The sequence below is a fragment of the Protopterus annectens genome, chromosome 1.part1 (genome assembly GCF_019279795.1).
Source record: "Protopterus annectens isolate FY-2018-M chromosome 1.part1, PAN1.0, whole genome shotgun sequence".
Taxonomy (NCBI): domain Eukaryota; kingdom Metazoa; phylum Chordata; order Ceratodontiformes; family Protopteridae; genus Protopterus; species Protopterus annectens.
In genome coordinates, this window is record NC_056726.1 from 551622035 (window position 1) to 551636341 (window position 14307).

Below are 14307 nucleotides of genomic sequence, written 5' to 3' on the forward strand. Positions count from 1 at the left end.
TATACAGCAAATGTAATGCTGTGGCTGTTGACATGAACTGCACTGCTTTTTTTTTTCTTTTCTGTTTCACTGCAGTCTTCAGAGGAGCAGTTATCTAATGAATAATCAATAGTTTTATATTATGAAGAATCAGTTATAACATAAGTCACATATGTTTTTCAGAACCCAATCTTCTTTTAATGTATGCATTGTTTTTCTTTGAAAGGTGACAGGTCTTGGTCTTGGTCAGATAAAAGATTATTCATTTGCTTTCTATCCCCTTATTGAGTAGCAGCTGCCTCCATGGCTGTTGAACTCTGTTCCTTCTTCTTTAATAGTCTGAGGAATAATGAAAGAGACCAACCAGATTAAACGTTTATTAAAAAAATTCCTTGAAAGAATGCTGGTTGTAAAGCCAAACTTCTTGAACTAATGTAAAACTTCTGTCTTATATTGTTAAGTACTAGTAAATAGTTTACACTTCCATTAAATAACTTGAAACTCATTAAACCTAAAGCTAAGTTCCAGGGTACAAAAGGTACTCGTGCAATAAGAAAAGGTTAAGTCAGTACACACATGCAATTGCTCTATCACCGTTTGAAACAATACAATATTTACATGGAAAAAAACAGTTGTTGCTTCTCTAACAGATAAAAACAGCTTCCTTTGTAAGGAAAAGTCATATTTAAAACTAAACAATGAAGACAGCAGAAAGCAAATAATTTCCATCTGAAACAATCCTTTCTGCTGGAGAAACACAAAATGGCCTCTTACTGGTTTAGACTTCAGCCAGGATGCAGTGATTGTTGCCAAGTGTCTGTACTACTTACAAACTGTGCAGTTTAGCATCATGGTACACCAGCCTGAAGTATTTCCTCGAAGGTTGTATATGCTTCCAGTTATGTTTTTGCACTGTGATACAAATGCATCCATCCATCCATGCTTCTCAAGTTATATTCTACTGCTATACTGGCCATGTGCACTGCTGCTGCTATCCATGGAGTTTACCTGGAAAGAGGAGAATGAAAGTAAATTGCCAGGGCCTTCTTCTTTGTAACACACATCACATATATACATCTAGAGACAATTTAAAGTCACTGTTTTGCCTACTACATGTCATCCGTAGATGGGAGGAAACCAGAATATACAGAGAAAATCCATACAAATGCAAGAAATATATGGACACTCTACACAAAAAGCATCCCAGCAGAGAACTGGACCTCTTTCTGTGAGGCAACAATGCTATTCACATAGTAATATTTTTTAGTGTGTCATGTTATTTATGTTCTTTTAAATGATGTAAAAAAGATTACAAATTCAGTGCACTCTGTTTAATGGAGTATTAAATATTATCTAATTTTAGTATATGTGTAATATGTTACTTGAAAACCATGTCACAGCATACTTAATTTCCCAGTATTTGTTGCTGAAATGTATGGCAGAAAGGGAAAGCCATTTTTCATTGAAATGCACTTTTTGCAAAACTGCCAAGCACAACATTTGAGCACAACAATTCCTGACCAAACTATGTAGTAACACAGAGCTAAAGATGTTTAAGTTCTAAACCCTGCCCCCTTTTTAGTTTATTGTTATGGATATAAGCAGATTAAAATGCAGATGTGTGAGTTACACACTGCAATTGCTTTGTGAGTTACATACCACAACAGCATGTTGTCTCTTTGTCTCTGCAGTTATCATAGTCGGATTAAGATTTCCGCTAACAGCACGCCATCTGCCTTCAGAATATTCAAAGCAGTGAATTTCATATCCCTGCTACAATGCATACTCATTTATTTAAACTAATGGGCTGATCCATGGACCCCTCTCAACTATGACCTGAGATGGAGAGAGTCACAGCTGTATTATTACAGTGAATGAACATTTGCAAAGTAGAATTACATTGCTCATTCATATTTTACAGAACTTCTGCATAATATGTGATTGCATTAATGTTAGTGAATTCTGCTAAGCCCTTTTAAGATTTTAGCATTAAAATTAAAGGGTACATTTAGTAGTAAGCATTACACTGTGATGCAGGTTTTAGTTGGAAGAAAACAGTTAAAATGGATATCACGCACTTCTATAACAAATAACAAAGGAATTCACATGACAGCAAAATTTCATTGCAATATTCACTTAATAGCTGTGGGCTAAACTGTATGCTCTGTTATTAAGATACTGTGTATCCTGTTCCTCATAACAAGTCATTTCATAGTTCCTAATTTGCTTTATCATTTCTACACAATCAGGTTAAAATTAGAACTAGGCAACTGCCTTTCATGTCCTAAAGAAGCTGGTTTGTAGGAGGGTATATCAGTCTACATTTTCACTGACAATATTTACACTGTTGTAGAAATTTAGTTAAAATACATGACACATCAAAGTCCAGAGGAAAAAGTTTTTTTTTTTTTCCATATCTCATTTATACAGGTTACTCTTTAACAACACTTCAGCTATAGAGACGATACTTGTCACACACAAAATGAAACTTTTTTAACAACACTTCAGCTATAGAGAAGATGTTTCTCACAGACAAAGTGAAATATTTTTAACACTTTACCTATAGAGAAGATACTTCTCACAAAGTGAAACGTAGAGAAGATGCTTCTCACAGACAAAGTGAAACATTTTTAACAACACCTCAGCTATAGAGAAGATACCTCTCACAGACAAAATGAAACATTTTAAGCTGTAGTAAGCAACACAGTTATGCAATTTTGCTAACAATATCCCACCTGTCGCCCTCTGACTATGATCATGTACGCTACCAAAAACTGCACCTCCTACTTATATGACTGCCAAATATACATTCTCAGCATTTTGATCTCTCAGCCCCAGGTATATGCAGGATCTGTAGAAGGTGTTATCATCTCAGGTTTACTCACTATTTATGTCATCTAGCAACTTAACAGAACACTAAAGCAAAGGAACATCAAATCAAACAAACATAACAAAAAGGAGATAGGAATATATAGAAATTAAATCACACATTTAATTTTATGGAGAGTGCCTCATTGAATGATACCATATAATCTACTTTATTTTGGCTCTGATTTCGTATCATTGGGAATATTTCTTGTCTGTACATCTGTAGCCCAGGCAACAGCACCCACTAGTACACCCTGGTGGATTACATTGCAAGATGTGCTCCCAAGTCTTTTACTGCCAATCCAGTTTATTACGTTTAGTGAATTTATATAGGAAAGATAAGAAAGTTAATCTCTCAAGTTTCATGGGCTGATGCCATCCTCTCCCAAAAAAGACAATTGCTGCAATTGTCCCTCTCTAAGGCAGCCCTCTGTAAGTGTGTTAGCCAGTTGATAACAGAACACGGTACTATTAACCAATCAATTAGATATGGCATGCTTACCAATAAAATGTATTACTTTATTCTGGTCAAGCTAGTTATAATACCTTTCATCCTACATAGATTTACAACTGCATTTTGGGGATCCACTAAATGTAATAATACATTCCCTAAAACCAGGGCATTGTGGTAAAAAAGAAGAAAATTGATTTTTTTGATGAATGAAGGCTAGACAGATCTTTTGACTAAGAGTATATTAGACATTTCTAGGCCATCTATAGGTAGGAGGATGCATTAAGGCTTTCATTTCAAACACCCTACTGGTCAAAGTGACAACTAACACAAGTACTGTAGTGTATTGTAGGAAATTAACTTAAGGAGAGCTGAAATGAGTACTTCAAAACAAGACATGGTAAATTGGTCCTAAACAAAATTAAAATCCTATGCAAGGAGGATAATTTTTCAACACCCCCTTTTGAAATATCTTAAGCATAGGTCTAGAAGTCAGGGATGTCTCCAATATGCTGAATAACACAAGACTGGGTTAAAATATGTCAAAATAGAAAAGTGAGTGAGAGAGAGAGAGAGATAAACTCTACAGGTGGGTAGAACAATAAAGATCCTTACGGAGGCCAACCTACAAAGGTTTAAAATTTATATTGTTAAAATCAAATTGAAAATGTCTTCCATTTAGAAGGTTCTTTTGTTTATTCTTTGTTGACTGGGTTAGAACAAAGGTGATAGTGATACTACTAGGGGAAGTTTGGCCAATGCATCTGGGAACTTTCCCTGTGCTTTGGAGGACTCTTTGTGAGGTGATCACTGGGTGTCACCAGAGAGAGGGCTGTTACTGATGATCACTGAATCTAAGATGGAGAAAAGCTGGAGGAGGAAAAAACAGAAACTAGTGCAGAGGTTAAAAAATGCTTTGGGTGTGAATATCATGGCATCAGGAGTTTTAATAACTCTGTTTTACAAAATAAAATCATGGCAAAAGTAGAACCAGAAGAAATGGAAGCTATGCAGTGGAATGTTGTAATGGGCCAAATATTTGGCAGTGAGGAGATGACAGAAAGACTGAAGGATGCTGTAAATAATGGCATGGATACAGATGGGGCATGTCTGGCCAGTGTAGTAACTGGGTTTAAGGTCGTGCTTTGTATTGGGCTGCAGGAAGATGGAGCTGAGAGTAGTAAACAGAGAGAGTGACCGCAGTGTTCCAGAGTAAAGACACGCAGCAGCAGTAACAGGTCCCAGTGAAAGACTACAGAAAGAAAAGGATGAGACGGACTGCAGCAGTGGGGAGCTAAAGGAAAAGGCCTGTTCTGAGGATGAAAACAAAGTATGAGCAACACATAAACTGTTTTTTACACAATGTTCTTATGCGCTTAGGATTCAAGTTTGTCTTACATTAGAGCATTAATACATACAGGAACTGAACCTTTCTGTGAAATAACTCTTGAGATGTTTGCATTAGCAGAAATATTGTTAATGAATGTGAAAGGACAAGTAAGATATCTCCTTAGAATAACTTTGTCAAAATTTTAATGTACAATTAAAAAGAAAATTGTTGTTACAATTTCGAAAAACTGAGATAAAACAAAATGAATTCAAATTTTTTTAGGCTTATGTCAAGATATGCATAATATTAAAAAAGTTGTGGATGACAGAAAAGTATAGACAATGGAATGGGAAGTTTATGTAACTTTAGAAAGAGAAAATAACAAAGTTGCAGCATACGCCTAACATGATTGTAATACATGGGAAAAAAGGGAGCTTTAAGAACTGAGGGCATGTTCTTTGCTGTGGAGATGAATCACATTTAATCCAGGATTGTACAAAAAAGTTGTGTGCAGTGTAAGGAGTTGTTTGGACATTCCAGAAGAAAAATGAAAAGCATATTGTAGGAAATGTAAAAGTGAGGAGCATTTTTGGTTTGATTGTCCACTAATTAATGAATAAAGACAAAGTGGGGAGGGATATGAGGAGGGGGAGCATGTTTTTATGCGATAAAGGGTGGACGAGAATGATGAAAAGACAAGGTGGGAGTGGGGATGTGAATTACAAGACAAAAATCTAGGAAAAGATGTACTAGATGAAGTCCACAAAAGAATAAATGAAAAAGAAACACATATAGAGATGGAAAACAGGTTTGGGGTTTTAGAAACAGAGAAAGAATAAGAGGGCGATATGAGCTCTCAGCCAGAAAAAAAAAGGTGGAATATTCATTTGGGGGAGCGGTAAGGAGGAGAAAAGAAAGCCAAAACATGGAAAAAAAACCACAGAAGGAGGGATCATTGGTCTTATTACTGAGGCATTGACTAGTATAAGTATATACTTGTACAACTATGTCATGTTCCTTATAATTAGCATTGCAAAATGTGTCCATAACGTGACCCTGGAGTACCAAGCAGTCTTCAATAAAGAGAATAGGCAGGCTGTCTACAAGAGTCTGAAATAAGGCATGACAAGCAAATCTTGCTATACCTTTAGATTGGCTATGCAATGTGTAATGTTCTGAAAAGGGATGAATACGTGTCTCTCCAACAGTGGTACAAATTTTTTGGTGATGCTCATTTCTAAAAAAGACTGCAGGGTTTACTACTAAACTGGTAGGGTAAGCATTATACTTTTCAGTATGAATTTTGATGTATTTATCGTAACAGAAAACAATATAGTTAGCCAGCTATTTTAAAGGGTCTGTTTAGTGAGTGAAAAAATTTTTTTTTCATTCATAAATAGCTGATCAGACTATCTTAGTGGTTCAGTACTTGCAGTGCAGTACTTGAGTTATCTGCACATGTTCATAACATACAAGGTTCTCTTCATTTTCTTGTATGAGAAAGAAGACAACTAATAGGATGAGTCAAAGAAATGTCAGAGACTACCTTGGACAAAAAGGAAGGATTTGTTTACAAAGACACCTTTCACTTGAAAAATAGAGTTACTTATAGATCAAGTCACACAGTTCAAAAATACCCTTTTGAATGACCTAAGTGCCATCAACAAAAGGGAGTTCGAATAAAGATGTTTATTCTCCACTGAACCAACAAATTTAGAAGGAGGTAGAATGATGTTGTTCAGTTGCAAAGTTCAAGTCCTAGGTAGGAAAACACTCCCTCAGTAATTAGTTTATAGTAATATAAGAAGACATTAGTGGATATATGGGGATACAGGCAGCTAAGTGAACCTTTATAGAGAAGTAAACCAGCCAGCATTGCGCAAAGTAATAATGTTAGCAAGATCTGAGAGAATGAAATTGGTATTGGAACTATGCCTTGATATGTGCAACAAAGTAAGAGTGGAATATTTAGAAATATTTTCTTTTCTGGTAGTAGATATTTCAGCTTGTTTTGGAATGGAACAGGTATTATGGGTGTTATTGTTCCCTGCTGGTAGATGTAAGTCTAATGTTGAACTTTTACTCTTAGAGTTAACAGCTTGCTCTGAAGAACAGTCAAAACAATAAAATGCTCAGCAGGAAAAATGGGTCATCAAAATAAAGTGTGCTGATTCAGTAACATGCATGTAAATTTAAACAATAAAGACTTATACAAACTGCCGTCTTCACTTAAACATTTCAAGTACATAAGAGCATATCATGTGATTAAACAACATTTAATGAATAATGCCTTAAACCTCTCATCTTTTAACACCAACTTAAGGGTACAAGCTTCTTTTATACCTGGCCCTGCTGTGGAATTTATTAATGTGATCCAATTGCACTCTTTATATTCAATTTTAGCAATAATGCCACCTTTTCTACAGTATAAAAATGCTTGTTCAAAACTAAGAATTAATAAATGTGATTTGCCATTATCAAGATTGCATTTTGCTAATACATTTTTTAACTTTTCATGTCATAATCATGTTAACTTTCACTCTTTTTTCAGATTTCTAGTTATTTTACCAGCATAAAATGAAACACATTAGCTGTTAGCTAAATACATAACATTCATGCTGTCACAGTCAGCAGACAAGTCAAATATATAGGCTTCTTGTTGTGCAAAAACATGGTTATTAGTTGAGTGACTGAAATTTGTGTTAGAATGGTGACATTGCTGCCTTGGTCACTAATGAAGCAAGAGAATGATGACTGATTTTTTTTTCTATTCTCCCCCATATGGATAGCTTTATAATCAGATACTGGAAGAAATGCATACAGTATGTCCTGACTTCCAATAATATGAAAAAAACATTTGTCACACAGTCCTGATTCTGTGTGCAGCCCTAGTACAAAACTGAAAATAGAGGCTTTTCAACTAGGAGGCAACATGTCGACTCATAGAGAACCCCATTTCTCCTGCCAATCTGAGAAAAGTCTGCTTTATTGTGTCCATTCATGGGAGACTAAAAATTCTCTGTTTACTGTTTGATAGAGTACTTTGATGATTTGGGATATAGCATGCCTGGAATAACAAGTTGTTCTGATTTGCTGATCCCAAAAGTATTATGGTTAGCCTGAAAAATGGACTGCTTTCTGTTTGTCAATGATGATCAGAATGTACATCCTATTTGATATACAAAAGCTTATAGACCAAAGTTGAAAAAAACATGGGTATCCCTTTTAATGAGAGCCAGTAGATTAACCTTTCTGAGGATAAGAGAGTGAAGTTACGTGGGCCAAAAAGGTAAATATGCCAGTAAATTGTAACAGACAGTGTCTAAAGCTGAGCAAAATTATGCACAGAGTTAAAAATAGCTAATGCAGCTTACATGCCACCTTTGGAAGTAGATAATGTCTGCTAGTAAAAATTCCTGCTTTTACAGTGAGCAGATCTGTAACCATGTAAGAAATTCAGTTAGAAACATGCTCTTTGAATTGGGGGCAGATTAAAGGAGATGACAGCATTCACCAAGACATATAGGTATCTAATGCTTCATACATTTTCACCCTTATATCTAAATGCCGTGGTGGTGCAGTGGTAGCGTTGCCTCACAGCAAGAGGTTCTCCCGTTCGATTCTCAACTGGAGTGCGGGGAGTGCCTTCTGTGTGGAGTCTGCATGTCCTCCCCATGGTTTGGTGGGCGTTCGAAAGACATGCATAAATGGGCATGCCTTTGCTGAAGGTTGAATGTCGAGCTGGCACCTCAGCGTTCGTGAAAATCTACTGCCAATCATTAGCGGACCGGAGTTCCGCTGTGGCGACCCCTAACCAGGAAAAGCAGAAAGACAACAACAACATCTAAATGAGTGAAGAAGAAAAAAAGACCTGAGTAATGGCCAGTGTCTGAAGGAAGTAACATGGCACTTAGGTTTTGCTTTATTGACAGCAAAATTATTAGTGGAAAATCACTAACCAACAATGTAACACAGCCAAAACAAATGTGCACTTTAAAGATGAAAGCACTAGCTATGGCCTACCAATAAACAGTTGTCATCATGTTGTAGACCACATAAAATGAACACAACAGTCACTATAAGGTAGCACATGACCAAAATGACACAATGGAAACACAAATATTTAATAACATTAAAGAATAAACAATTAATGCATTATTATAGCAATAACCCACGCCTGGGTGTGGGTAATGCTGGATTTACCCACGGTTGGCGTGGTTTGGCCCCGAGGGCGAAGCCCGAGGGACCAAACAAAGCCAACCGTGGGTAAATCCAGCATTACCCACACCCAGAAGTGGGTTATTGTTATTATATTAATGACATTATTTAAGAAAAGAAATAATTACTTTTCTTAAATAATGGCATTGTATAATGCCTCTTTACTGCCCTTCCGCAGCTGTCTGGTATTCTGCGGCAGTTCTGATGTACTGCGCATGCCTACGCAGTACATCAGAGCTGTGGGCAAAAGCAACGGAGAATGCAAGATCTCCGTTGCTTTTTTTTTTACTGTTTTGCTATGTTAAATGAGTTTAACATAGCGAGACAGCTTTAAAATAAGCAAAGGAGATCTCTGTTGCTTATTGTAAAGCTGTCTTGCTATGTTAAACCCATTTAACATAGCGAAACAGTAAAAAGCAACGGAGATCTTGCGATCTCCGTTGCTTTTTTTTAAAAAAAACTGTCTTGCTATGTTAAATGGGTTTAACATAGCGAGACAGCTTTAAAATAAGCAACGGATATCTCCGTTGCTTATTTTAAAGCTGTCTCGCTATGTTAAACCCATTTAATATAGCGAGACAGCTTTAAAGCAACGGAGATCGCAAGATCTCCGCTTATTACACTGTGTCGCTATGTTAAAGGAGTTTAACATAGCGAGACAGCTTTAAAAAAAGCAACGGAGATCTCTGTTGCTTTTTTTAAACCTGTGTCGCTATGTTAAACTCTTTTAACATAGCGAGACAGTGTTTTATACTAACGGAAAAAGTCCGGGCGACCGGACCTTTTTCCGTTAGTATATTGAGGGATTTACAACGGGCATGCTGGTTGGGCTGGCCAATCAGCGTGCACGTTTTAGGGGAGGAATTGTGTAATAGATTTTATATACTTCTTAACTGGGAAAACCCACTGGACACAAGTGTCCGTTTCAGGGGTGATCCGGAAGCATTGTCTGCTCAAGGGACTTGCTCACAGTCATACAGTGGACAAAATGAGATGGATGGACTCAGTCCATGTATGCTTTATTACAGGAAGCAGCTTATAAGCAGTTCAGAGTTTAATCCCCTGCACTAACTACTAGACATAGATGGCTCAGTATTTGAAAGCCTTCTCTTTTAAAACACATTTAACCCAAGAGGATGGTATCAAAACATTGTCAGTATGACCCTCCTTCTACAGCTTGACATAAGATATAAAATAAAGGCATTGTTCACATTTTCTGTTCACAGGTCATGCTATTGTTCATGACTCCTGCATTGTAGATTACATGTAAAGATACATCACATGAAATAAACTAGCAGCATAAACTACATTTGGGTAAGAAAATTAAAGTGATATATGTCTTTGTTAGGCCTTTGACTTGCAGTACTAAAATCTGGGAACTGTTGTTGATATACCAACAGTATGAGCAAAACCCACAAAGAAATATGCCATTTTTTTACTAATAAGCCTTTTTCTCTGATCTTTCTTCTTTACTAAAACATTCATTGAAACTACGACTGAACAAATAATATTCCCTCCAGTTATTTCTGATGAAACTTTAATGACATTAAAATCTATAAACAGAAAGATCATGGCTAAGTTTATACTGATTTCTATAGACTCGTGGTCCCTATCCAAAACTCCTTTGACACCATCTAAAATCAGTAGCCTGTACTTTCCCTTTCTGTTGTTGGAATCATTTTTAATAAGGTCTTTGCTAACATAGTCAGGGTAGTTCCTACTCAAAACAAACCAAACAATTTTTTGTTGAAACCATTATCATTCACAGAGGACTTATAACAATAACTTATTGTGCCTTATTTATCTTTAAATACAAAGAGTGCATACCGTTATAATAAAGATAACTGATGTTGCTGCCTTAGTGAAAAGGCATTTGGAATTCAAATCTTTGTATACAACAACATTCAGATGTACAAAATTATTACAGTCATAGGTGAAAAAGTTATCAGCACACTGGGTAGCATAATTTTAAGCACTTTCACCTTAGGAGTCCCTTTTTTCCCCCACAACAAAAAATGTCTCCAAGAAAGTGAAAGTAAGTGTTAATGCATGCATGTTCATTTATTTTCCCAATAAGCCATAAACAAATTAGAAAATTCAGTGCATTAAGGACACCCATTGTTATTCTTTTATTTTGAATGTAATAGTTTTGTTGGAAGACATAATAATTATTCTCTGTTACCTGTATTTCACATTGATGGCAGTCAGAATATAATCCCATCAATCAAAACAGATGCATTTATTTTTTTCTATAAAATGAATGGATTCCCTAATAAAAGATGATTTTTCCTTACACCATTTAAGGGTACAGTGGCGTCTGATACAATCAGATTTATGTCAATACCAGGGGTTGAACCAAGAGAACATGAGCCTGTTTTAAAACCAGAGCATAAAACTGCTGTAATAAAGGGCTGTATACATAGTAAAGGATGAAAAAGGTGGATACGTTACATATGCTCCATTTAAATTAGTTCTGTAAACAAGGTGGAGTGCACTTGATTTAATAATTTCTACAATTCTTAATCTAAAAAAATAATTCCAATCTAAAAAGAAATATGGGTAGCTGGACCAAATAAATGACTGCTTAACTCAGTGTGTGGAAAACTGTAAATATAATGAAAATAGATGAAAAAATGCAAAAGCTGTTTGCATACTAATAACCCTGTTGTCTTTGATAAATGCTAGAAAATTAAAGTTCATGCACTATGAGCAGAATGCATTCAGAAAATGAATAATATTCTGTTAAATATGCTACAAAACAGAGAATATTAAAGAATATATATTAAACCCATAAAAAAATGTTTGTTTTGAAAAAAAAAAAAGCTTCTATAGCTGTAAGCTGAGAAGGCAGTGAAAAAATAAGGTTAACAGCTATTCAGCTTCTACATTTGTTTTCAGATGTGTTATACTTCGTTTTGCACGAAGACTAGTATAGTAATTAATGGGGGATTTAAAAAGCCATACAGAATGTGCTACTCAGCTAGTTTCCCACAAGGCAGCTTCACAAAGTGTGCAAGAGAAACTTCAGCCATTATTTGTAACGAATACATTTATATTTCTCATTCCCATATGCGTTCTTGACGTACTGATGTATATGTCTTCATTTAGCTGTCTCTGCATTAGTCTGCTAAACATAATGGCAAAATCTAGAGGGTTTTAGGGCCATGAACTAACACAGATGAGCTCACAAAATAAATAAATACTAGTCCTGCTAACTTTTATAATATTTGCTTCTGTAAAATGAGATCAAGATAATTATTTTCTTGGCACAAAACATCTCTGGATAAAATGTGCTTACTGGGAGTTTAGGGATAATGAAAAAAGCAAATTGATTGATTAATTAAAATAACTCAGCAATTAATTTCATGTTTGGCCATCTGTAGTACTAACAATCACATAAAAAACAATCTGGCCCACTGTTCTGTATCGTGTAGCTGAAGCTTATCTTAATCGCCTGTCTAAAAAAAAACAAATATTAAGACATATGCAGTTCTCCACATAATTTTGTTTACCTGCCTACATTGTTTAAAATAGTAACTGTCTTTAGGTAGGTATCTCAAAGGGCACAGATGTTTGCTATCATCACAGTTGTTCACTGAATTTATAACTGACCATACTCACAGCTATGTTTACCTTGTTTAAGTCTGTTGCTGACTTTAGTGGAGCATATTAAGGGGTAAATGCTTTACGCTAGATTTGGAGATTATAGCTACATATGTTTTCTAATTATAACAATTTTGTGCTTACTGTATTGTTCAAATTCAGAAAAAAATGAAGACAATATGCAACACTTTAGCTCACAGCAGCATCTCAGAGAATAATTCTGTGTTATGAAACGTGCATACTATAGTTGTGTTATATTTACTTTGTTTTTATTTTTGTCAACTTTCTTTTTTTATTGGACTTCTATAAGCAGAGCAGCTTCAGTCTGGGTAAGGGTATCTGGCTGAAAGTATGAGGTTGAACTAGGCCGAAACATACTTTCCTCAAATTAGGTTCCTGCTATTAGTGTTAGCCATTTATTTAATATGAAATAGTCCTGGACAAAATTATATTATGCTTTTAAATAGTGGATGAAGTACTGTTAATGGGAACTACTGGGAACTTGCCCCCCATAGAAGCAAAAAAAGTGCTTCCAAAAACTGTATTTATTCAACTGGCACAGATGTCATTGAAATATTTTTTGTTCACTGTCCTGATTCCTGCCAAATAAGTTTAAAAGCTTCAGTTTGCCTGATAAGAGTGCCCAAGTTGACGGGCTCAAACCTGGGACTACAGAATTGAGTTCAGTGCCAAAATGTCAACAAGCTATGCTACCACACTTGTATAACTGCGTAGCACTATTACTACAACATTCCAAGCACGTTACGTATCCTGATTACAGAAGTTAACCTGATCTTTCTGTCCAGGAAAATGACTACTTTACAGCAGAAAACCGAGAAAGTTGTCAACTTAAGTAATCTGAAATGAGATTTGAAAAGTCAGCTAGGTTATGGGAGACATTTTACAGTGGTTGGATTCTTGTGTAAATTACAATATATGCTAGGGGGAGGAGTATAGCACAAATATTACCACATTCCCAGAATATTATAATAAAACCCCATCTTTTTTATTATGAACATTAAAGGGTAAATTACGTAATTCAGATATGGAGAATTATGATCAGGTCTTGGATAATAAGTAGTTTATTATGCATCTGAAACATGGGTTTCCCAGAATTTCCCCTTGAGAGTGAAGCTCAAAATGTGACTCTTGGCATCCAGGTTGAGAAAATGTAGTAAGGGTTATAATCAGTGACCCAATCATAATTCTTTACAGTGTATGGAGTTTTATTTGCTCCATGTACTACCAGTTACAAAAAAAATGTTGTGACTTAAAAGTTGTTTTACCAGCAGGCAGAAACAAAGTGTTCTCTGAAGAATGAATGGCTTTAAAATTTGTAAGACACTCTGGTATGCATTGTGTTTTGTTCATGTGGCAGGCAAGTACCTAACAGCTTTTGAAGCTATTTTATCGTCTGCCACTGTTCTTTTCTGGCTGATAATGTCTGTTTTTAATTTCTATCATGAGACCTTATCTTAACAGCACTCCTTCTGACTTTAGGAAGATGCTTAATAGGCTTGTCTTTTTTCTTACTTTTGAAGTAAAATTTCAGCATCCTGTGCAGTACAAAATAGTAATAATGTAAGATAGCCTTTTTGCAAATGTAACATTGATTTAGTGTAGTGCGAGTAACATTTTCCTGAATACAAGTTGAATGTATTTCCTCATTGCAGCTAATCCATCTCTGAATTTTATTGATTACAAAAATGACCCCTTTTTACTGCCAATTTCTGTCACCAAGGTTTAGTGCCTTACTAAATACTCAAGCTGCACATTTTTTCAACACTGGCATTTTTCAAATGTCCTTTTAGCCAATAGAAAATAATTTATGTAATTCTCTTTCAAGGCACAAGCAGAT

General features: G+C 35.6%; 1 protein-coding gene across 1 annotated transcript in view; it reads left to right on the plus strand.

The window, feature by feature from the left end:
* The window catches only part of LOC122814860 (phospholipid-transporting ATPase ID-like), a 2026011-nt gene that overhangs the window by 1206353 nt on the left and 805351 nt on the right, over positions 1-14307 (plus strand). The gene's annotated exons all lie outside the window — the stretch shown is intronic.